Source organism: Sabethes cyaneus, chromosome 2 (genome assembly GCF_943734655.1).
Source record: "Sabethes cyaneus chromosome 2, idSabCyanKW18_F2, whole genome shotgun sequence".
Lineage (NCBI taxonomy): Eukaryota > Metazoa > Arthropoda > Insecta > Diptera > Culicidae > Sabethes > Sabethes cyaneus.
The window spans coordinates 169,036,981-169,063,667 of record NC_071354.1 but is presented as its reverse complement, the minus strand read 5'-3'; the positions used below and the strand labels follow the sequence as shown (position 1 = coordinate 169,063,667).

The 26,687-nt window shown below is 39.7% G+C and overlaps 1 protein-coding gene across 5 annotated transcripts in view; it reads left to right on the top strand.

Annotated features, from left to right (window-relative positions):
• The first annotated feature begins 2,532 nt into the window (after positions 1-2,532).
• Positions 2,533-26,687, top strand: part of LOC128734588 (MOG interacting and ectopic P-granules protein 1) — a 35,992-nt gene continuing 11,837 nt past the window's right edge. For 4 of the 5 annotated variants that reach the window (XM_053828861.1, XM_053828860.1, XM_053828859.1 and 1 more), the window contains exons 1-2: positions 2,533-2,738; positions 3,335-3,386. The gene's annotated coding sequence lies outside the window, so the exon portion shown is untranslated. Of the gene's footprint in view, positions 2,874-3,334; positions 3,387-26,687 lie in introns of all 5 variants that reach the window. The other variant, XM_053828858.1, reaches the window with a different exon arrangement.

Below are 26,687 nucleotides of genomic sequence, written 5' to 3'. Positions count from 1 at the left end.
GCAAAGCAGAAAATTATCATCGTTTTGATTCAGCTTTTCTCGTTATTAAAATCCTTGAATTTTTAAGATATTTCAAGCCTCTTTTTAAATTAAAAACTACAAGGTATACAGCCCTAAGGGTTGTACGAAAGGGTGACGTAGGACTGTGTCATATAATACTCATTATATTGATAACATGTTTTAATCGATGAAGTATAACTTTATGTCTGATCATTAAATCAAAGACTAATGTAAACTGCATTTCTGGCATATGCATATTTGAGTATTTGTGAGTATCATTGTTTGAGTGTTTATTTGTAAAAGAAGAGCGAAATATTCTGATTTAATTCTTCATTGAATCAATGGTGGTTTTGAAAAAAACCGTTTGAAATTGTTTGGTGGCCCTGAAAAGAACTATGTTTGAGCTGATAGCACTTCTTAAAAATCAGTACTATAATTACTGTTGCCAATATATAGATGGATGTCGCTATTCGGCCCTTTAGACTCTAGGATGATGGTTGCCCGCTAATACAGGAGTGATAGGAAATACCAAATCACTGTAAAGTAGAAATGAATTAGTTTTATCAAAATACTGACCATCCGTCAGTGCGATCGTGCGGTAAATGAGCAGACGGCGAACCTAGTGTGCGATTTTATAGTCACTGGCACTGCCGCTGCTACTTGTAAGCTAGTGTAGGTATGGGAGAAACCAGATCGGCTGCTGCTGCTGCTCAAATAATTATCCGAATGGAACGTTAACCATTTTAGGAAATGTAGAAAAATCTTTCCATTCTTCAATTACCATAGTTCTTATAAGAACTGTTTAAGACCACAACGGCCTGCTGCTGAATTTGCTGCCCGTCAGTCGATCCGTTTCCATTTGCCTTCAGTGTCCGATAGCCGTCGATGATAAATAAAATACTGACCGTCCGTCAGTGCGATAGTGCGATAAATGAGCAGGCGGCGAACCAAGTGTACCATTTTATAGTCACTGGCACTGCCGCTGCTACTTGTAAGCTAGTGGTGGAGGAAACCATATCGGCTGCTGCTGCTTAAATGATTGTCCGACACTGATTGAGCAAGCTATCGAACAATTTCGAACATGTCTGCGATGGGGATAATGCAAAATGTAACGTAAAGTGCATCGTGTGGGATTCACGTTGGCCATTGCCCGCTGATTCCGCTTGTCTTCGGGGTCGGTGTTGCCGTCAATAGCCATCAATGTTGCCAATTGGATTGGAAAAGAGGTGTGGCTTACAAAGTGGTCTCAAAGGTTATCATTTGGATCCAAATCCTTTGGTGTATCTAATTGTCGTCCGTGCCTATGAAGCTAGGCGATCACAAGGGAAATGTATGGGAAAATTCGGCCTTAAAACTTTACACACATTTTCACTATTTAGCGTATAAAAAATTATTATTATGTTACTATAAAATTGCTGGACATTTCATCTATCCAACGACATATTAACTGTTATGTTTCGTTCAGTAGTATAGTAGCTATTAGCGTTTGAAATATTTCATTCAAACGTTACACTTCTATTTTTCGTTTTTACAAAGTGCTACCCAGTCCCAGTATAGTAAACAAAGACGTAGTCCTACGTCAAAAATTGACTCTTATGTCTGACTGTCGGCCATTTTGTGATGCAATTTTCGAAAATGGTAGGTCAAACATGGAAATAATTTTAAATTATACACACAAAACGTTCTACTTTTTAATTGGACCGGAGCCAGGCTTCAATTTTCTTTTCGAGTAGGGATTCACCCTACTACAAACTTAGTAATTTTTGCCCCAATGACCCTACGTTACTTAATTTTTTTTGTTCTTTCCCTTTTCACGTCTTGTCCCACTCTAGGGGTACTATAAAACACTTTTGATTTCATCACTCCCGTCTATTGGAAAGAATCTTATAAAAATTTAATGACTGACTTCAGATAAAAATTATGAGGCTGAGTCTATAAAGATTTAGGACAATGAATATCCTTACATTACATCAACCGCAACCGACTTTTGTTAAACACACAGGAACGGTAAAGCATTAAATTTTCTTATTATATATTTAAGAAAATATGTAATTGAATAAACGTACTTTCGAGGTAAAAGAGTGTATATACTAAATTAAAAAATTACATGACTAAAACCCTAAAAATTAAATTTATATACAATTTCAATACTTTTTTGTAGAATAACTGCAAAGTGTCGTATATAGTCGTATCGCTTCTGAAGAAAAGAAAATATATTACCTAGAAATATTACCTTTAATCACTTTAATACGATGTGAATACCGGAAATGATCTGTTCGCGACAGCAATGAACCCAATGAACGGAGAGTGATGTTCTACTAACCGTTGCTTGGATTACTTGCACTTCCGCTTGATCTTAATCAGTACATCACGAGTCTAGCGCTAGAGCTAAAAACCGCCAGAAAGCACCACCGGATGGCGCGCGCTACCGAACACCACTTCCTGTTTGCTGTAATGGATTTCGCAAGATTCGGCAGCGCTGCCGCCCCAAACGTCACCGGGCTGTCAGTCACAGACCAACACTCGTACCGTTCAGCCGTCTCTCTCAGTACGTGCTAGTAGTATACGCGCAGTTTCATACATATACGAATAATATCGGAAAACAGAAGTAAAGGAGCTGCTTTGCTGCAAACCGTGCATCGGACTAGGGCGAGTGAGTGAGCGAGAAGCTGACGCCATTTTATGTTTTTTGCGCTTCCACACATAGTGTGGAAAGGGGTCTCCGTTTTCGGCCGACGGTGAGTTGAGTTGGTGTTCTACTGTGCAGTTTTGTGAACTCCTCTCGCAGCTGGGGGATAGAAAAAACGCGATTTTCCGATCAAGTGCCACCGTGAATGGGATGAAAAGTGCGACAAAGTGAAGATTCACGAAAGGTACGGTGTTTTCGAGTGCATTTACCCGGTTTCGATCCGGTTCGGTGGGTGTTTTCGGTGAAGCAAAATCGGTGGGCCATTTTTTCCCTGGCGATTGTGAAAAGTCTCGGAGAAGCATGTACAACAATGATCTCTAGCTTCGACCGAAGTTGGCGGTAGAAAGTGTGCCTGTGTGAGTGCTGGCTACTGTCAGTTCTGCGTGGAAATTCGACGATCGTACGGTAGCGCCGATTGGTGTGCGTTCTGATAGGGGCAAATGTTTGGCAGTAGCTCAGCGTTGGCAGATTGATAAAATAAATAGGCTAGTGAATATAGGAATTTGTGATTTTTTACGCAATACACAGAAAACTTGCTAATGTTTAAGAAGACAGTAGTGTTTAGTGATTCCATTTACGATTGTGCTTTTTGCTACCAATAGAAGCTGTGATAACAAATTAAATCTTCTTCATTTACTATTTCAGTGCAAACAAATTCTGATTGTTGACATCGTTAGTACGCGATTCATTGAGAAACGTAAGTATTTTCAACAAACAATGTATATTGATAAAAATATTCTTTAAACGGTACAAATTTAGCATACATGCATGAAACTTTTTGTCATCTTGAAAATACGTAATGTTTTGAAATAACTTTGATGAAATATTCTGTTGAGAACTATAACAATAAGCTTCTGCTGTTGTATGTTTTCAAAACACATCTACCTATCTTATTAAAAAAATATTTTTAATGTTTTACTCATTCAGAAGTCGGAAGTGCAAAAGTAACATACTATGCAGTACATGGTTATTTTCTGTTCAGATTAACATGTACTGGTGTTCAATTAAATATTTTAAAACAATTATACAGTACAACTTTAATACCGCATCGCATAAAAAACCGCTTTTAGCTTGATTTAGGTAGCGCAGCAGAGATCTCGTCGTTTCAAAGAGTTAGGAGACACAGGCATTAAAATATTTTCTGACTCTCACGTTTAATTTACCTACAATTATTTCGAAATTTTTGCACGTGAACTATTGCACTGCTCGAGCATTGGCAACACTGTTGGGCAGCATGTGCAAACGAATATACGATTGTTGCGGGGTGGATCGCTACCTAGCCACTGCAGGAAGGGGTTCCTCTGTTTGCGGGAGGGGTGGCGGAGTGTTGTGTAGTTTTTAAAAACAGCGCTCTGCACTGGGGCCCCGCGAGTCTCGGTTTAATAAATTCAAGATGGCGACCGGGGGCAATTAAGCTGTAACCATGTCCCAAAACAGTCCGGAATCACCGGATTCCCGATGTATCCGGCACATTCCTAGTGAAAACAAACCAGAACTGGTGTGTGTTGCCGCTGATTCGGCTTTCTTTAGGGAGCTATTGGTAGTGGTGTGTACGAGCTTGAACCCGTCTCGACCGCGGCTGCTGGTACTGCTCTCGCGTTTTCTTTCCGATTGCAGCGCACAGCTGATTATATACAAATATCGCACATTTCCCCTTGCAATTAACTGCCGCTGTATGTTTATTTCTACCAATTAGTCCTAACTGCTTGTAATAACTGGCATGAAATGTTGTCCGAATGATACTACACCCGAAAATCGAATCTAGGTTGCCCAGAAATTGGACATCATCCCTTTCGAATGTTTTCATTCATTAGTATTCTATCTCGCCGTTTTCGTTGCAACCCACAAGTAAATAAGCAATGTTTACGTTTTTTTGTCCTATACTCGAAAACAGCCTATTTTCACTAAGATTCGTTCGTATCTTGATAGTAAAAATGATTGGAAAATTTTTATAATGACTATTTTTACGTCCCGCTTTGTACGAATCAGTGCACAAAGAGCAGCCACATCGGAGGGCTGAGCACCACTTTGTGAAAAATTTTCCTCCACACAGTCTATGAGCTGCTGCTGTTTTCGAGGTTAGGTTTCGAAGTACCACTACCACTACACACCGCCAACCAGCCTGCGAACGAACGAACCATCCATCCATCCACAATGGCTATCTACGGCTTGAGACAGATTGTGGGTCTGGTCGGAAGGAGCTGAAAGGAAGAACGCAGGGAGGGCTAACGAAAGCAATGAAAAGGCAAAAACTGAACGATGAGGTGTTCCAGAAGAGGAAGCGGTTGGCGGCAGTTGGAAGCAGGGGAAAGTGACAAACGGGATGACGCATGGGGAGTGGGGTTTGTGGGGCGCAATAATAGAGGAACTTACCCGCAGTACGAGAGTGTTCTGCTGAGGGTAAATACCGTAATTGAAAGTTTTCTTCAATGCCTTCACTTGCGCATCTCACGGACGTTGAGATTGTCCTGATTCCTAGGATTCGATTCCTCTAAGCCAGTGCTGCGCTGCAGGTCACAGTATGATTTGTGCAGCGCTTCTACTTAGTGGCTAACATCTCCGGTGCAAAACTGCCTATGCGAAGCATCTTGACACGTACCGAAGGTTACGCAACGGTTCATTTGCCTCGCGGGTGCTCAAGCTTATAGGTTTATAGGCAAATTGTCCTGCGTTCTATTTATACTACTAGTTATTTCAATCAATACTTTTAGGTAGTAACTTAGGATCTAAATTTACTCAATATCATCAGCAATCGATGATGAATCAACAGAGTTTTGAATTATTCTCGAAGGCTGCACACACAACGGTCTTCGTCTTTTTTGAACATAGGTTTAGTCACGGCTTAAATATATCATACTAATATGTATGAATTTGATATTAAAAGTCCTTCTGGCATTTATTGCAGTTATAATTTGATATTTATTGTTGTTTTCAACCGTAACAAGGTTGTGTTGTAAAATTGCTGTCATAGTCATTAGTTATAAATTACACAAATTTGAATTAATTTTTATTTAAAGCTCAACATTATTTATTCTTATCGGTGGCGCTTTCGAGCTCATGCTTTGGTAATGAAGGCGAGATGCTATTTTTAGAAGATCTACAGAAACAATGTAATAGTAAAACATAGATCGACTAACTAGGTTTGAAAAATGCATAATATGCATTAGATTATAAAGAAATTTGCTGACTACTGTATAAGATTATATTCTATTATTGTTCAAAAAGTAATACACTGATATCATTTCATTTGTTTTATGACTGCTTCGATTTACAAACCCCGATTTTGCGACACATACAACATATCGCAAATTATCGACCCACCTGCTGATAATCAAAAAACACGGTCAGTCATCCTTCCGCCCGGTGATACATGCCCCATGTCCGATTGGAAGAAACCATCGCTCTGGGGTCACCAGGATGATGCTTCGTTGCCACATTTTCAACTGCCCTTGCGAACAGTTGATGTACAAACATGTAAATAACATACACCTCAATGGTTTTCAATTCGAAAAAATATGCCAATCCAGGACAAACTAGTATTAAACCCGCCTAACTGAATAAGCGTGAACGCCCAACCAACACATGCACGCATCCCCCAGGTCGTTATTATTAACAGCATCAGTAACAACGTCATTGCTTTACCCGCACCGTCAGTCTCATCATCATCATCATCACCATCATTATCATTATAATCATTGGGCTGCAGCCGTCCAAAATCCTACTTAACAGCAAACCCAAGCTTGACTGTGGGACGCAAACGCAATCAGCGGCAGCAGCAGCAGCAGGGCAGTTCGTCGATGATTGCATTTCGCCCCCTTTCGTCCGTCCCTCTTGTGTGTTACCATCACCACGGTCGACACTACCACCCTCATCAGATTAAGCTTACCCTAGATGTCCGCTACCATCCCAACTCCCAACTGGTCCTGCCTGCATTGCCGGAAAGCAATGTTTGTAGCATGCCTTGTAATTCATTCCCACCGGATCATCCTGCCAAGTGGGCATTATCAAGAGATATTGTTTCAAAGATTTGCCATGCCAAGAGACGACGGTGTTTTTCATTCAATGATAATATGCCAATGATAAGACCTTTGTTCTGGGCAGAAGACTCTTACTGCTTTTTTTAGGAAAAACATAGCCAGTAGGTGCGTGTCGTGTCTCGAAACTGGTAATTATGCATCTTTAATCTTTACAGCAAGCGTACCAGAGAATGCCATCACAGATGATTTTCTAGGAAGACGAGGACCAAACGAAGCTTTGAAATATAATGTTTTGGTTTTACAATTTACAAAGCACAATGATTGGGGACGTTAATGATTTTATCTAATGGCATATTGTTAATTTTTTTCTGCAGACCAAACGATAGTGATAAGTTTAACTTTTCCTTCAACGTTTATACTTTCAAACAAAACTAGTTTACAGTAAAAACGGGTCAAATGCGTACAAATTGCGTGTGCAAAATTGATTTCGTAACTCAATGTAATTGTATTGTATTGTGAATCCTTGAACACGGTGGCCTAGACAGCTGATAAACTAATTTGATAGAAGCCCAATGACCATAACGCCATCATTAAAACCGAAACTGGTTGGTCAGAAATCACTACATAGTTAGATTTATCGATTTGTCCACAAAATAAAAATGAATTACTACCTACATCAATCGCAGTTGATAGAGTTTCTCTCTCAAAAAGCGTGTTCTTTTGCAAGACGATGCAAATATTGTGGAAAAGGGTAACCGCTCTCTAAAAAGACGACTGCCAAGCTCTGCCAAGTATGATTATTCTGTATTTTACACATATTCACAGATGACATCCTCAAATTTTCTTTATTCATTGTAATCAAAATCAAAACAATTATGTTCGTGATGGAACCGCTAGAGTGGGCGCAACGTAAATTTTCACTAGCAAACAATAAACTTATGCTGCATGTTTTATTCGCAATAAAACAACGTAATAAATGCTTTCCGCAAATGTTTATTTGCGATGATTTCAATTCATCGCCTACCTTGTAGAATATAAAAGGACCGCTCAGCTCTAAAGGTGCTAACGGTGTGCCGCTGTAATTTTATGGGCAGCCCTACGTCTAACAAAGAAAAGCCGCCCATTTAATCATGGCGAAGAAAACGTCGCATTTTTATTTTTACGAGAAAATAAGGAAAATGCTCCTCCATTTAATGCTACTACAACACCATTGAACGTGTTGTAGAATTAAATGAAAGAGAAAATAACGCGCTCGCAGTTACACCAGACTCTTTATTATGTGTTTATCTTTGTATTGTATCTTTAATGTAATATATCTCCTTTCATCTTAATTCGATCGTTTATCGATTTTGTTCAATATAAATTTGTAGACTTTTCTACGAAAACTTGCTTACAGTGTTATATACACAATTATTGAAAACCAGTTTGTGGTTTTATTTAATGACGTGGTGTAGGGGAGAGACGTCTATAGTGCGACACTTTTTTTTGCATAAATTTTAAATTTTACTTACGAACGATACCAACGAACTCTTCAAATCCTTTGAAAGGTATATCATTCTAGTTGTCCGAAAAAAGCTTCAGCCGTTTTGGTTATAAGCTAAATTAGTTAAAACCACAAATGTGAAGCTGTCATTTTGTCTCACTGTTCCCCAAATAGCTGGGAAGAGTGAGACACCTATTTGAAATCAATTTAACGGGAAATTAGCAGTCCAGTTGACCTCCTTGTGATTCTTCCGTAGTTCATGCTTCATAATCGCCCAGTACACTTAAGTCGCTTTTTACGCGAAGGATACGTTCCGCGTAAATCAAAATCGCGGAAAAAATGCCGCGTAAATTTCGAAATTCGCGTAAATTCCAAAATTCGCGTAAAAAAAACGCGTAAATTCCGAAATTCGCGTAAAAATAGTCGCGTAAAAAGCGACTTTAATGTATTTTTCGATGGGCCTTAGTTCCGGTGCGTTGAGGGGGTTCATGTCCTTGGTACGAAAGTGACCTCGTTGGTATCATATTACTCCAGAACATCCTTTGAATAGTGGTACGAAGCTAAATCCGGCCAGAAGATCGTAGGGCCTTCGTGTTGCTTCTTCTGACACTCTTTGAGGTAGATCTGCCCGTTTTCTAGTCCCGGTAGTCACGAACGGCGCACACCGTTTGCCACATGAGCAAATTGCAGGCCAAATCATGAATTTCTTGGCAAACTTTGAAAATTTCTGCTTGCTTGCTTCCTCTGGAACATCAAACTTGCGCTGGGCGGTGAAGAACAGTAACCCCGGAAGCTGGCGGAAGTCCGCCTTGACGTAAGTCTCATCATCTACGATGAGATGCTTCGTCAGCATCTGGGTGTACAGTTTCCGGACCTGGAAACCCGGATTTGGAGCCTTCTGCACTTTGTACGTATGCAGTCCTTGACCCTCCCGGTCCTTGGCTTTCTGAACGAAAAACTTGGACAGATTCAACTTTTTGGTTACATCCCTGATCGAAGCATTGAGGTTCCGCTTAAACGCTTTCACGACACGCTTGTGATCCTGATCACTAATAGAACATCCATTCTGTTCGCATTTCTTCTTCCGTTTGATGCTCAGAGTTTCGTAGTAACGTTTAATCACACGATTCACCGTTGACTGCCCGATTCCGAGTTCCCCATGTTCCAAAGAGAGTTGAGGATTTTCCAGGTACTTGCGCAACCTGGACGCTTTGCGTGAAATTTCACTCTAAACCACTTCTACCCATATTTTTAAGAGGAAATACCCAGTGGGTAATTTTCTACAGCGTTTTTTCCATAATGCAATTTGATGTGGGCAGGGATGGCACAATCGCTTTGACTCAATTCGCATTCTCACAGTCATGCAGAATTTGAAAGAGTTATATAAGAAACGATTGAAGAACTAGGTATTATCTACAACTCTTCTGAATAAAGTTTATTGAAACTTTATTTAGCAAATTTGTAAATAATAACTTGTTCTACAAATGTCCTATACATAGCTGGAAAAGTCAGGGAATGTCAGGGAATTTCATTTGAAGTCAGGAATTTTTAGCACGGGAAGAAAATATACCAGAAAAGGTGCTGCTTCGCACGAACATTCATAAAGTAGTAAGCACATTTTTATTCAATGCCTTCGCGTGTGCCCAGATGAAATGGAAGATGGGATGGCACGTTATTTTTACTCACGTGCAACCAATCTGTTGTGTACAAATTTCACAAATTTTCGAAATTAAGAATTTCACGAATGTGCAACTGACCCGCTTTATGGGGAAGTCCTATATGGTCGGACAAGCCTCTATGTTCTCACAAACAAAAAATCAAGATTTACTTACATCTAGGAAGAATATTTCTGGCCTGAATTTTGAATAGGTCATAACTACAAATGGGAGATTCTCTTTGCGTCTCCTCTCTGACGTCTACACGGGTGCATTTTTCTTAACGATTAGTTACCACAAGTGTATTCAGCATCGTGATAGACGTTAGAGGAGACGCAAAAAGAAGCTCTCATTTGCAGTTATGACCTATTCAAAATTTAGGCCAGATTTGCTCTGCGGTGCTTGGTTCTACTAATGATATGAATATTTGAAGTGAGTGGATGTCCCTACGATAAAACTGAACCTTGTCGTGGTGTAGGGCTTTTTAACTAATCAGTAAATGAACAGCGGTCATGTTTACTTCTGAATGTAGGTATATTTCAAAATACTTTTGTGATTTCAAGTGAGACTCGGGGTAAAAATTTACCAAATGTGATTGTTGCGTTGTTCAGAAAGTGCTTTTATTCCGTTTAAGAATAAGGCCAGTATGGGGATCTCTGACAATAGATGAAGTTTTCTGGGATTCATCCCTATTTATCACAACTGTCACAAATATCTCCGAAAAATGTCGGATTGATTGATTTGGTCGGGGGCTTAGGGTTAGAAAGGGGATGTAAGCGGGATATCAGATCCCGCCGAAGGATTGGATTGGTCAGCAGATTGGATGCCGAAGGACCACTCTGTAATGATTACGGGTAATAGCACTTCTTAGGTAGCAGATTGGAAAATTAGGTCAATTCGTATCGCGTGTTCGAGTTTCGACTAGGCGGTGCTGCTAGATAGAGTAGGATTTTTGCACTGGCCCCGTGGCTGCCCTGAGCTCTGATGGCCGCCCGCGGGCTCTGTCGATGGGAAGGGGTCGAGTCTTAAAGAGACGTTTAAGCCCAGAGCTTTACAGCACTTTGGTCTCGAGGGTTGGAAGGCGGGCGAGTCTCTATATTTTGAAGCTTCTGTCGACTACCGCGAACGTCCAGCTTGTGCTGCGCTCAATTTACTTTGTATCGTGGGAATGCACTGTGAATGCTAAGCGGATGAAAGATTAAATTTGCCCTGATAAGTTGATAACCACTAATGCTCCGAAATTTGTCTTACCTATTGGTTCATTTGTGGTTGTTTGTGTTGGAAAACTGAAAGCGGGCGCGCGGTTGAAGACCGGTGTCAGGCGGGGCTGACGAATCCTCCACTTCTTCACTATACCACATATTGCAACTCGAGTGGTACAAAAAGTTCAAAGCACATTTACAAATTCGATCTATTATTTTTCTTCTCATCATCATCATTATCATCATCATCGTCATCATCATCATTATATTTAAAATATGACATTCCGGCCTTTGGCAGAGAGATCTTAGAGTCAGTTTGTGGAGTCCGCGCAGTACCGAAACGCCTCCGCCTGCGGGTATAGGCGTGACGGCTATGCTTGGGGCTCTACCTGTGTTTTAGTGGGCGACAGTGCCTGTCTCGTCAGGTAGAACTGATGTTTGAGGTCTCCCTGACACTTTGTTGACATCACAAAAGGGCCCAGCGCAGAGTTTTATACGCTATTGAGCGACCAGTTGGATAACCCGAAAAAAAGGAAAAAAGGAATATTTGAAGTGAGTGGATGTTTGAGGAAGTCCATTTGAGTTTTCCGGCGATGTCTATGGAATGCGAGGGTGGGGAGCGGCTATCGTGGGATTTCTGTCCGCAGGAAAATATTTTAAAAATTCGATTGAAATTTTGTTTACTAAATTTGTTTGTATTAATTAACTTTTCGTTACTCGCGCCAACTTCGATTTATAGGTGTGCTGAAACCTAACAGAATTCACTCGAATACTAATACTAATGCAACTTGGTGAAAAACTTATGAAACTTTTTCCACCGTTTGAAAGATCGTGGTCTGCGGATCAACTTTGCTGAAAACAGTAATTTTTTTTATTGCTGCAATCCCGATATCAGGGATGGAAAAAAATCGCTTCTAGCGATCAAGATCATAGAAGCGATCAGATTCAGATTCAATGACATCACTACTTGTAAGCGACAAACACTTTGCCGCGATCCGTGCAGATTATGATAAACTTCATGTCAGATCATGTTCATTGCATGATTGCGTTAAGAAATATAACAGATACAGACGATTGGTTGTGTGCATCGTGTGAATCACAATACAAACAACATGTGTGCCCTTTTTCTCGCAGCACTGTAACACTGTGATCGACTGCTGAGACTGCTTAGAGAACAAAATCTTGTGATCAACGCTAAAGACTCACTGTTTGTCATGATCTGTACGGATCGTGATCTGTGCGTGTGGCGATAACTCACAGATTTTATCAAAATCACTGATCTTCCATCCCTGCCTGAGATATACCGACATGAAGTTAACGGTTCAAGCGTTGTACAAAATACAACAGCGCGAGTAACGGAGGATTAACATAGTTTTTCTGACTTGAATATAGGATAAACAATAATAATACTACTGATTTTTCTGATTTCTTTTTTTTTTTTTTTGTGACGTTAAGCACAAAGATGGCACCCGAAAACTTTGAATTGAAGAATTGTATTTAGCCAGTCCTGTTCAGTACTTAATCGAAGTTGAATAATATTCGAAACGCTTGGATCACGTTACTACCAAAATACAGTAAAATTCGGTGGAGACGTACTAATTTGGGTTGTTTTTCTACATGCATACACATATTTCATGTAACAGCCTAAAAGCGTGGCTCCGCATCCTCAAGGATATAGTCTGTTTTGACAAGGGAGTGGTCGTGGGTTCGAATTTTAACTGAATCAGGCCATTCGATGTCAAGTGATTTTAACATGGGTTTATTCTCAGGCCCATCATTTACTTCTTTTCTTATTCCTTCATGCTGAATTTTACATTACCCCGATAAAGCTTCTTGATAGTGCAAAAAATCACTCTTACAGCTAAGGGGGACCCTACTCTGGAAGGCCGAAGAATAACGGTTCTTTTAAAATATTTGTAATGGCCTAATTCAGTTTATTCTTTCTGTCATGTTAAGTTCTCTTTTATTGTTTGTAAATCCTGAAGACAGTGATGCTTTCAATGTATATATTCTTTGTTGATTTGTATTATTGTGACATTTGTTTGTTAATTATTTCGCATTGATTAGTTAGTGCTTTGATCAGTGATTTAGTGCACGTTTCCATTTTATTCAGCTGTGTCTATCTTTTGTAAGACTGTATTTCTTTTTTATATGATCGAGTATTGGGTATTGTTTGCTGTCATCAGTATTTTAATTGAACGACAGTATTGAATTGAATGTGTGTGAGAGTTTGTGCCAATACCTTTATTTTTAATGAAGATTCGTTCAGGTGTTCCGCAGTTCTAGCGTCCATATACAAAAAATATACAGGAGTTAGACAAAATGATTGGGACAGGCAAAATTTTGACCAAATTTCAATGATTATAAGTTTTACAAAAAAAGGCGTTTTTAGATGCAACCAGTTACATTGGACAGGGCATTTTTTAAAGTTTTTTCGAAGTATTCGGAGATTTCTGGATGCCAGAGGACGCCTTAGATATTCCGGATTATCGAAGGGTATGTCAAAAACTGATATTTTTGACCGCTTTTTTCAGTGTAAACAATCTTAATTATTCATATTTTTCCAAAAACTAGAATCAATTTTTAGTCGAATAGTGAAAAAAATAGAGATCCGAAGAATCATCCGTCAAATCAGTCGTCTTTTGCTTTAGCCAAAAAGGCCCTTTTTTCAGGGTGACCACTCAGTTTCAAAAATAAGCCGGGAATTACTCACCTGATTTTGTTTTTCATTAGCTGCATTTTTTATTCAAAATCTTCAGTGGGCCTTTCAGTTTTTTTTTCATCTCGATTTACAGTCACTTTAGCAGCTTGACTTCAGCCCAGTTCAGTCGTGGTCGTGACTTTTACGAGATTGTGATTCAAACCCCAGTTCTCCACTACACCGGGACTGCCCCTTTTCAAGTTTATCTATCCGTCTTTTCTGTAAATTCACGTTTTCGCTTAAAGGATTTGTAACATTTTCGCTCTTTATCGACACTGACTGTCTGATATGTCCTCAAAAAAAGCAAGGCACCGGAATCTTGCAACATTCCAAAAGGAAATCAAACAGTAATACATTGAACTTCGGGCAAACATTACTTGTTATATTTATTTATTTAAAAAATATTGAAAATATCAGCTTCTTGAAAAATCGTGAAAAAGAAATACGAAAAAAATTCAACTCAAAATTGACTACAATAAATGCACAGTTTTTGGTTACAAACATCATTTTCCTGCTCATTTTCCACAGTTCCAGATTTTAAACATCAAGTTTTATTGCAATTGCGATACAAAAATTATTTCAGACGACGAAAGAGGTAAACACGAAACATTATGGTGGGACCATTCTTTTTACAATCTTAAGATAAAATTTAATCTTAAAATGAGATTCAAATACGGATTTTGTAAAGATTCCATCCAATTGACATGATGCATCTTATCATTTTAAACCGGCAATAACAAACTGACAATGAAATAAAGTTGTGCTATAGACTCCTAGTTAAATTAAATCTATTGAGTAAACAATCTTATTCTATCTAGTCCCAGTCCTCTCATGTAATAAACACTGGACTATTTGTTATAAACCATTTAGACTTAAGGTGAAATTAGTCGTCATCGATTCTGCCAATTTCAAAAGCAGTTTTTTTGTTTGAAACAAAAATTCTCTTCATGAAAATATATTCGCTGTGTTCAGATTCGCAAAAAGAATGCAGTATTTACATTTTTGTGAACAGAATTCCGCTTTTGGACCCAAAAACTGCTTCCGAAATCGCGCTTTCCGACGAAAAGTTAATGACTGCTAGTTTCCCGTTAAATTGAAGTTAACGGTACGAGTCCCATCCCAGTGTATCCGATCGTGGACATGCCGGTAATTAACGGAAACGTGAGACTCTCTGCTTCTATCAAAATCATGCGCTTCAGAACGTTTCTTGTCTTTTTCTGGCATACCTTTCGACCTTTGTCGACACCATCTGGTTTATCGGTTTGGTTAGATTTTCTACTAGACTAATCTCAAGTTTTTAGTCTTGACCTTGAAATGAGGTCATACATATAAATTAATATTTTTGAAACGATGGTTCTACAATTGATGAAAGGACGGTAGGGGAAAGAAATGAAAATTTTTTGTTGAAGGAGGGGAAGAGCGGAAAGGAAGGGGGGGTATTGGTAACTATGCTTGACAAGTAGTCATTTTGACTCCTACCTTTTGTCCAATGCTGGAAGGTGCATGAGTCGAACCAAGCTGTACTCTGCGTTATAATCCGAGAATCCGGTTATAATCTCAAGTTACAGCTTGGTTCGACTCATGCACCTTCCAGCATTGGACAAAAGGTAGGAGTCAAAATGACTACTTGTCAAGCATAGCTACCAATACCCCCTCCCCCTTCCTTTCCGCTCTTCCCCTCCTTCACCAAAATATTTTCATTTCTTTCCCCTACCGTCCCGTCATGAATTGTAGAACCATCGTTTCAAAAAATATTAGATTTTCTAATTTATTAACATAGCATTTTCCATCGAATGTAAAGCTTAGATCATTTTGAAAAGGGACGCTTTCGAATGCGTGTATTTTAACCAATATTTCTCTTGAAACACTTCTTGAAGACGAAACAAAGGAAATAGCATCAATCGGTTCCACTAATTTTTCTTCTTGCCAATGTTTTTCATCTCCCTATGCTCCCTTCATCTTCAGTTTCCGCTTAATCTCTGTTAGATGGAACTGGGGATAATTTGGCGAATTCAACTCGTTTGGGATGAACTGGACTCCGTTGTCGTTGTAGCACGTCCTTGTTATAATGGCACTAAGCTACGTTGATCTGGCCGAAACATAACTAGACTATCATGACTTATTGAAAGGTAAAATTTGGTTGTAGAGGCACTTGCTTTGGCTATGAATTCGGCATAATATTATACGTCACAAAAACACTGGTTTGCTTGTTACAAACAGATTCTTTGCAAAATCATACATTTTTTCGCGAACTTATCCGCTCATGCAGACTTGAACCTGCTAAAATCCATGCCATGCCACCTTGAAGAATTTGACCCCGAGATTTGATAGTAATCGACTTTCGCATAAGTCAAGACACATCCATCGTGTTTCGTCAGCACCTGGTTGTAGGGTAACCAACCTATTTTGGACCCCATCAGCAGCTGTACATAATTTGGACGCTTCGGGACATGTCAGGAAAAGACCACTTCCACCGGGATTGATAGAACCTGCAACTTGGTGCCTGTGGCAAGTCGCAAATCTGATAAAGTTTCCAGTGTCATAGCGGGTGACAACTAAAATTTTGGAATTTATGACAGCTTGAGATGTCAAAAAAAGACAAAGATACTTGAAGAAGATCTGATTTACTGAAATTAAATATGCATGATCCATTGCTGTGAACATGTGAAAACGGTCTGCAATAGGCTGTTCGGCGAAGCTTCCGTTTGATGTCAGAACAAGAGCGTTTTACGGCCGTCATATCAACTTTGCGAATGCATCTCTTGATTCTCCCAATCCACTACGTACAATTCGTGGCTCTCCAGTTATTTTTGTATCACTAAGGAGCACAAAATCTCGAAGAAATCTTCATTTATGCGACACTGAGGCAGATTTGTCAGGTTGTGATTTTTAAGTACAAATGAGATCGAATGGGTATTCAGGAACGATTGTGTTTTTTGGCGTAATGCGATGATGCTTTATCCGGCCAAAACAAGCATTGTTCATCTGCATGATGTTTTTGTAGCAACGGGGTAAAAATTTTCTTCAAACATTCGTCCTGGTCCTGGATTGAAACCAGAGGGCTTGAACCATGCTTTAGAAATACCCCTCTCGGAAACGGCAGTGGACAACATCGCTTTCTGTTCAGTTATGCTAAAACTCGTATTTTATGTTCAGAGATGCAGTAGAACTATTCATGGAATAGAATCGATCATTTCCGGGAATGTGCGTCTTCGGAAGAGGGAAGTAACTTTCGTAGTCCAAAACAAAGCATTTTCCGGAATAATTTTTTATCAACCAGCGGAATTGAGATTTCAGCGCCGAAATTTGTTCCTCCGTGAATTCTGGAGCTCTTGTCTTCTTTCGTCACTTTATTTCAATTCAATGTTTGTTTCAATGTTTTGCAGATGTACTGGTAGAAACATTTGAACTTTTTTGCGGCATCCCATTGGCTCACGGAATCTTTGCACGTTAAAGAGAACGAAGTTCTTCTGCGTCCATAATTTTGTCTGGTCTTCCACTACCTTGCTTGTGAGTAGTTGTTGGGATCTTAGGATATAATAAATAGTCGAAGCCACCACATTTTCGCTTTCAAAATGTTGTACCGTATACTTTTTGCCGAGATCTTTGTGCAATTCGTAGAAGTGTACAACGCGCTCGCAATATGCCTCTTGTTTTGACGCCATTCTGAGCAAACCAACAACAAAACAAAAAATACAGTAACAAGCATAAACAAAACAAAAAATACTGTCAGAAAGAGAAGAGAGAGAGAGAGATAACACATACACACTCTCATTTCTCTCTAAGCTCGTTTGTTGTTGTGTATAAGAGCCTCGAAAAAATTCCAAAATTTTAGCCATTAGGCCAGTATAATCTTGTGGAGTTACTCCATGACTCCAGAACGCCTTGATCGTTCTCCACTAAACTTGGCACACATTGCCTTGACATACGGTGATCACCACTGAGGGGTGGACAAAAGAGGGGGTTGTCCCTATCAAGGGGGGGGAGGTTCAAATAAGTAAAAGGGGTTCCATTTCTCTTGCATTTGGACTGGTAAGAAGGCGGGTGGAATTATGGGGAAGGGGTGTTAGGGAGGGAAGTTCGGAGAAGAGATATATAAAAGAAAGGCTTCGTTTCTCTTCCATTATAGGAATTTTCAGGGAGCAAACAGATGCATAATTGACTGCGTGATAGAAGAGGGAGCTGACTGGGAAGGTACCAACAGGAGGGCGACGAGAACGTGAGATTGAGGATATGTTCCGCTATAACTCCGGAAGGCCTGAACGGTTCTTCATCACACTTTTGACACACATGTTCTTCGACATAAAAGAATCAGTGCGCGGGGGTTGACAAAAGAGTTGTCTTACATTTGGAACGATAGCAATTTGGCTGGACGACAAGAGGAGATTTATGAAAGGGGGGAACAGGGTGGCCATTGACAAGGGGGAGGTTCAAAAACGCTAACCCTTTCCGGACGGTATGTTTTTTTTTGAAATTTTGTGGAAAGTTGTTACTGCAAAACAACAACTACTTCTAGAACGTATTATATAACTATTGTAATACGAAGTGTAACTATTCAGCTAGCATTACCCAACTTTTACACATTGTAGGTCGTATGAGCGATTGTAGGTAGAATTTCTAGTAAAAGTTTTCACATACAAAATTGTGTATGTTGGGGTTAAAGGATTGAGAAGGCTTTGTCTTGCTTTATAGGGATTACCAAAAAGAAGGCGGATTACAAGTGGCTGGTGGACAATAGGAGTGGGAAGCTAACAAAGATACAAACATTCCAATGAAGAAAAAGTGGCCTTGTTTCTTCCCATTATGAGGATTTTCGTTACAATAACAAATTTATAATTTATAATTATTGTATGAAATATTATTTAGCTACGTTCTCCTCTTTTATTGCGCATACATTAGCAAGTTTGTTTTTTTCGTACCAATTCCAAATATATACAAAAATAGAACATCGCTCTAAATTTGTGAAATTTAACTGCTTAAAAACAGAAATGAAAATAAATGTCGAGCTAACGATTTAATCAGATGGTGGTTATAAGTTATCATTTCAATAATAAATTGTATGTAAGTATTAATTCAATCTCCCCGAAGTCACAAGAGCATTATTACTATTAGAAACAGTTATTTTGCCTCCACATTTTGATTTTAATTAGAAATGTAATTATTGATAATTATAAAAGAAAATGTCTAGTTAATGCCTAGAGCATGTATACTGACAAATTTATCGTTCCCTTTGAAAGAGACCCTGATGTAAAACGCAAAAGTGATGAAGTCATTAGTTCCCTGCTAAAATTTTATATCATTTGTAAACATATTATATCCTAAAATTGAATGGCCAACTCCAAAAGCAATTTCTACCTTTGCTAACCAATATGTCTTCCATGAAAAAGCTTCTTCGACTTTCTAGTAAAGTTGCAAAATATCATGCCCGCCCCGTACCGCACACCACGTACCGCGCCGCCATCAAGTGCTTGCTTTCCGTGTCGCCGCCGATCCCACCTTGGCTTCCCACCCCGTTAGCCACTTTTCCACAAACCGTCGACCTCCGGTACCGCCGCCGCCGCCGCCGTTGGTTGTTTTACTATACTTGTGCCGTTGTAGATTGGCGAACAGTTTTTCCCAACGATCGTACTTTGTGCCAATATCGGTGTGTATCACATACACCAACACCACCGTCGGTGCGGACACACCAGTTGTCGACCAGAGAATTCCACATACAATCAAAAATCAATTCAACTAGCAGCAGCAGCTCCTGGTTTACCCTCGACCACCCGTCCCGTCTCTGGCAGGGTTCGTCTCTTCCACTGCTCCACCCGCTTATCATCATCCATTGCCGCAAATAATAGGCGAATACTTTTCGGTGTTACTTAATATGTTCGAAATTTTAGTTCTGTCTCGTGCGATTGCACAACCGCCATGCCGATTGGAAAGGTTCATTTTAAGAACCATTATGTTTAACAATTATTGGATGATTGGATCGCTCCCAACAACACCTTCGGAGCTGTGAATTATTTAAATGAACAACCGCGAAATTTGCTCGCCATGAATCGCGGTCAGGTGTAATTGCGGCGTTTGCACTATTTTTCCGTGATTATGTGCAGTTTTCGATTTCCCGGACTCAGCGCTTTTCATAACGAAGCTCTGTCGTTGTTTTAATGCCGTTTAGTCATGTTTTTTCCTGCTTCTTCGTTATTTCTTAACTTCTTTGTCAGGGTTTTCTCTATCGGTCTCGCTTTTGCTTTCTGTTCGCTCTTTTTGTCTGATGATTCCGTTTTGTGCTATAAGCAGCCGTTAGCTGAAAATTTCCCTGTCGTTTTGCTTCCCTTCACGGGCCGCAGAGGTAAATTGGGTGACGTCTCGCTCGCTAGCACCACCAGGTTTTTGTCTCACATGTTTCATATCATGTTTTCTGGCTCTAGGTTCTAACGGGTTCCCCGATTGATGGAATAAGCTACTATTGCAAGCCCAGTTTTCCTTCCATGCTACGAAGATCCGCATCAGGTCTTCAAATCCGATCGGCTCTGGTTGCTACTAAATGTTGCTACAACAGATGCAGGTCGGCCATTTTGGAACGCTGTAGGATTTTTCCTCACCAGCAGCAGTAGAACCCCGCTTTGCCAACGCTCTATCCAAGTAGCAGCGGTAACAGCTGCCACTGCCGCCGATGTAGAACCGGGGCTGCCATCTGGTGTTGCTGAAGCACAACTCGGCTCTGTAGAGAATTGAGCCATGTTGGCAAGGGACTTTTTTTGTTCATGTTTCGCTCGCTCGGTACAAGTTGTGGGCGATCCCCGGATGACGTGGAACATCTGCAGAGGTGCAGCGCCGATGGCATAGACTCGCGGCTAGGTAGGTAGCTGGCGTGGCGTGGCAACCCGAAGAGACCCACTAGAAGGATTTTATCGATTTATTTTTCTGGGTAGTTTCAGTTCTGGAGCTTTTATGATAAATTGATTTGCTCTGAAAATGGATGGGTTTGTAAAACTTGTTTTACCAACATTACAGGAGCAACTGTTGCCTATGCGGCTGATTCCAATTGCATGCAAATATGTGCAGAGTTATTACTTTGTTGTAAATGTCTTACTACTAAACTATTCGTTTTGGTCACTTGCTTGGGTTGTTACATATTCTACTTGTGCCTCTTTCAAAAGTGGGTGCTGTTGAATATAATTGATTATTGCAAACTAATGCGCAGTACTCTTGTCCCCATTTTACATTGTTATTTTTAAACATTTCAAATGGCACCTTAAGTGCGAGAGGAATCATTTAAGTGTCAATATCGTATTTAAATTCTGTTATTCAAATCGAGTCTACTGATGCTTAATCAGTAATTTCGTTAGTATTAATGACTATTTTTTGGACATTTATCTATTTAAAATTACTTAATGAACAAATTAGTTTAAGTCTCCACCTCTAACAAAGGTCCAACACTATTAGTACATACTATAAAGTACTTCGAAAGAAGTATAAGGTCTATTCAAAATAATGATTATGTCCGGTTATTCATTGAGTTTACATTTAACTATGAACTTTATTTCTGATTATACAACACACTGAAGCTACGAGCGATATGTTCCAAGTTTTCTTTGAAATTGTATGAAAAACGACTTCTTGTGCACTTTATAGAGGCTCCTATTATCACTCATCCTATTATCACTCATAGACTTACTGTATTTGTACTTCCAAATTGATTCTGATTCAATCACTTCGGTCGACAAGTATGTAGAGTAAAATGGACTTTGGTAGTCCAGTTATTCTTAATGCGGGCTCAGGAATGCTTTATGCTCATTCGTTCGAAAATAGGACGCCAAGGTTCAGCCTGCTAACGGGCAACATCGTAAAACGCTGTGATCAAGCTAATAACTATGTTTTTCGTCAAACTACACTCAAAAGAAGCCCAAGTTTTAATTTTTACGTAAAAATAATTAAGGAAAGAGCACCAGGTTAGAAACAGTCATTCTTCTTTTTCGTTTTGCATATTTTAAGCGCTATCCAGATATTGTTTCCATTCAGATATATCACGAAATAAACCAGGTAAGCTACTCATAAAAAAATATTGAGGTCAATCACTTTGTTCTAGATCACCTTATCTTTCAGAGATAAAAAAGGAATACAGTAGGATTTCGAATTTGGCAACAAATGCGTGTTGCCTATGTTGCCAAAATTGAAACCGTGCCAAAATCGAGACCCTTTTTTGATATGAAAAAGATTAATGTACATGCTTTAAAAATTGACTAAATATCATTAATCAACGATTGCAACCATTTTATGTTTAAATAGTCCGCTAAGAGCTATCCATCCGGTGCAAATAAGTTATTGACAGCCTGCGGTAAGACGTAGTCCTACGGCAATAAAAATATTATTGTTCGAGACCACACAACTTTTTTTCATGAGCATACTGAGGGCATCATTTTTCCGTCATTTAAAGCATGTATGCAGAAACTGATTGATATCTAAGCACAATAATTTTTTTTCGCAATTTTACTGAATTCTTGTTTTTGAAAGATAGCTCTTGAACGCATGGTCAGAAAGTTGTAATATTAATATCCAAATGCCAAGAAATCTGCATCTAAACACATTTGTCATATTGTGAATTCAAAACAAATTTCGTATGTGGCTCTGAAGATCTATCTAAAAACGGGGGCTGTCTTCAGACGGCCTTACCCGTCAAAGGACTAAACTTATCTATCTTTCACGATACGATACCCCATTAGCCAATTGGACGTTTGTCATATGTACGGATGCCCATAATGATGAAACCCAAATAACAATTTGGGGTTTATTACACTCTTATAATGGCATTTAAGATCAAAATAGGCCTTGAAGATCACCATAAGAGTACAATAAAACTCACATTGTTGCCTGGGAAGCCGTAATGTATGTTTCTTTACCATAATGACCGGGAGTCTTAATCTACGATAGCCGTAATGGGCGAAAGCTATTGTCGAATTTGTTTATTCAATCCGGATTGGAACTGGATGAACTTTTTGTGTTCATTTGCTCCTATCTGACAGATAAAATTCATCCAGTTTCAACCCGGATTGAATAAACAAATTCGACATATATTGTACGTTCGCCCTATTTCATATATTCGGCTTTTGATTATTTGACATGACGGCTCAGAAACTATACTTTCTTCTGCAATGTTGTAGATAATACTTTACTCTACAATTGCCCTTCACAATATTTTCTCGAATTCGGTTTCGCTGAGGTGCGGTAGTATTGAACAAAATACCGCAAATAAATCCTGCTAGCAGGCCCTCGCTGGGACCATTCTGAAAAAAAGTTGATCAAAAGCGTTTTTGAGCTTAGGAGAAGATATTTAAAGTACTGTTTTGCATCTTTTCACTTTTACATGCAATTCGATATTAAGTGGGGACCCCCCTACGATAAAACTGAACCTTGTCGTGGTGTAGGGCTTTTTAACTAATCAGTAAATGAACAGCGGTCATGTTTACTTCTGAATGTAGGTATATTTCAAAATACTTTTGTGATTTCAAGTGGGACTCGGGGTAAAAATTTACCAAATGTGATTGTTGCGTTGTTCAGAAAGTGCTTTTATTCCGTTTAAGAATAAGGCCAGTATGGGGATCTCTGACAATAGATGAAGTTTTCTGGGATTCATCCCTATTTATCACAACTGTCACAAATATCTCCGAAAAATGTCGGATTGATTGAGTTGGTCGGGGGCTTAGGGTTAGTAAGGGGATGTAAGCGGGATACCAGATCCGATTGGATGCCGAAGGACCACTCTGTAATGATTACGGGTAATAGCACTTCTTAGGTAGCAGATGGGAAAATTAGGTCAATTCGTGTCGCGTGTTCGAGTTTCGGCTAGGCGGTGCTGCTAGATAGAGTAGGATTTTTGCACTGACCCCGTGGCTGTCCTGAGCTTTGATGGCCGCCCGCGGGCTCTGTCGATGGGAAGGGGTCGAGTCTTAAAGAGACGTTTAAGCCCAGAGCTTTACAGCACTTTGGTCTCGAGGGTTGGAAGGCGGGCGAGTCTCTATATTTTGAAGCTTCTGTCGACTACCGCGAACGTCCAGCTTGTGCTGCGCTCAATTTACTTTGTATCGTGGGAATGCACTGTGAATGCTAAGGGGATAAAAGATTAAATTTGCCCTGATAAGTTGATAACCACTAATGCTCCGAAATTTGTCTTACCTATTGGTTCATTTGTGGTTGTTTGTGTTGGAAAACTGAAAGCGGGCGCGCGGTTGAAGACCGGTGTCAGGCGGGGCTGACGAATCCTCCACTTCTTCACTATACCACATATTGCAACTCGAGTGGTACAAAAAGTCCAAAGCACATTTACAAATTCGATCTATTATTTTTCTTCTCATCATCATCATTATCATCATCATCGTCGTCATCATCATTATCATCATCATCGTCATCATCATCATTATATTTAAAATATGACATTCCGGCCTTTGGCAGAGAGATCTGAGAGTCAGTTTGTGGAGTCCGCGCAGGGCCGAAACGCCTCCGCCTGCGGGTATAGCCGTGACGGCTATGCTTGGGGCTCTACCTGTGTTTTAAAGGGCGCCTGTCTCGTCAGGTAGAACTGATGTTTGAGGTCTCCCTGACACTTTGTTGACATCACAAAAGGGCCCAGCGCAGAGTTTTATACGCTATTAAGCGACCCGAAAAAAAGGAAAAAAAAATTGATATTAACGGGGGACCCTACTCTGGAAAGTCAGAAAAATCAAATCTGATTTTTTTGCATTTTCGAGACGCTTATACCTTCAGAAATGTCATGCCAGAAGGATTTTTTAATATCTGATCTCGTTGAAAACTTACGGCAAATATTGTGGAGTCACCTCAAGAGAAGTCCATTGCTGTAAGAAACTTTGAACGCGTTTTCCCCGAAACCATTTTTCTTTAGCGGTACGTGTATCTCAGAATCTAGTGGACCGATTTTGCTGAATTTTTTTTTCAGTGTGTAAAAATGAATTATCTAAATTGTAACGTAGCCGTTTTTTGATATCTCCATTTTTCAATTTTTTATGAGCTTTTAATTAGCGATTTTTGATGAAGATTTCTTTTGGAAAAATTGCCGCCATTTTGGTAATTTTTCAAATTTTTAAAATCCGCTACGTAACAATTTAGGTATTGACCTAAAGCTTCAAAATCATCCTTGAAATCCGTTCTACGATACTCCGTTGGTTTCCGACACGTTCCGCCAGCAAGGAACTATTTTCTAGAGGACATTCATGCGCTCACCTGCCACCAGCATAATCATCACTATGCTGGTATCCAAGCAATACTAAATATATCTTCAAATATACCTTAACCAATAACTAAAATACCCCAACACTTAACTATAATTCTAGCATCTGAAAAAAATTTACGAAAATCTATTATTTTTTGGTCTTCCAGAGTAGGGTCCCCCCTTAAGGGGATATCACACATGAAAAAATTAACTTTTTGTAGAAACTAGATCGTAAGTTCATGTGTTCGGCAAAGTTGTAAAACTATAAATTTCATCAAACTTTGCCAAAGATACCAGGTATCTACGAGATATGGTTTGCAAGATAATTGGATTTTTTTTGTGATTAAGGGTGATTGTGATCACAAATCACAATCACAATCAGTTTAGTAAGGTAAAACGGTACTGAATCATAATCCTCACACGGACGCCATTTTCCCGGCCATGTTGGGATTCAGTATCGTTGCAACTTAATCTTTTTGAACACAAAACCTTATTTAACTGGTTTGGCATGTTCTACAAACTTTTTAATATCATCGAAACATAACTTTCTAGAAGATATAAATTTTTGCTTTAGAAACTGATTTCCAGCAAAAATTTTACTATTTTAACAAGTAACTTTTTTCGTTAATAGGCACCTACTGGCACCGCTTAAACCGCCATAAAATTGAGCATAATTGAGGCAAAAATCACAGCCGGGTCGGGATTGCACGGTCTAGGATAACCTATGATGCAGTCGTATGGTGAATAAGGTGACATCCCAAGTCAAACTAACCAAAGTTCGGCGCGCGGCTTGTTTTTCTGTTACCAGTGTCATGCGTACAACACCTACTGCCGCCATGGAAGCAATGCTATGCTTACTGCCTTTGCATATTCATGTGAAGAGAGAGCTCGGCGCACTAAGGTTGTAAAGGAGTAAAACTATACTCGAATATGACCAAATTGGTCATCTTCGCTTCAATCTGACACCCACACAGTAACTTCAGTCTCTGACTGTATGGAAGCCAGGCCTAGTATGGGCGTTTCATATGAGGTGATTGAAACAGATTGCTCAATGTGGAATAATGGAGGGCCCGATCTTCCATCTGGAACCATCTGCTTTTTTTCCAAATGGTTCAAAAATGGAGGCCTGCACAGGCTCCGGAGTTTACGGACCTGGCATCAGGGACACTATCCCACCGTTTTTCAATCAGAAGTATATGTAATATACATCTGAGCAACAATATGCTTGAAACGAAAGTACAGGCACGCGAAAATCGGTATCTTCACGGGCAGCCAAGCAGCACTACTGGAACTCAAACCCGCCAAATGCGTGTCCGAATTAGTTTGGGAGTACAGCACAGCGTTGAGGGAGCCAAAACAAAGTTCTATTACTTTGGGTGACCGGTCACTGCGGAATCGAGGGCAATGAATTTGCTGACAACCTAGCAAAACAAGGATCAGCTCAGCAATTTATTGGTCCTGAACCGTTTCTGGGCACCCCCACATCCGCCGTGAAACGTGAACTGATGACATGGGAATAGCTAGAAATAGTATCCCGTTGGAATCAAACACAGGGTTGTAGACAAACTGAACAGTTTATCTACCAAAACCCTGCAGTAGCTAAAAAAACTACTCCATTTAACTCGTAGTAAACTATGCACAATCACGGGACTCCTAACCGGACACAGTCCCGCTCTTTATCATTTAAAGAATAAAGGTATCATCCGACACCTGCCGCTTTTGTAACTCTGAACCTGAAAGTTTACCAAATCTACTCTGCAATTGCGGG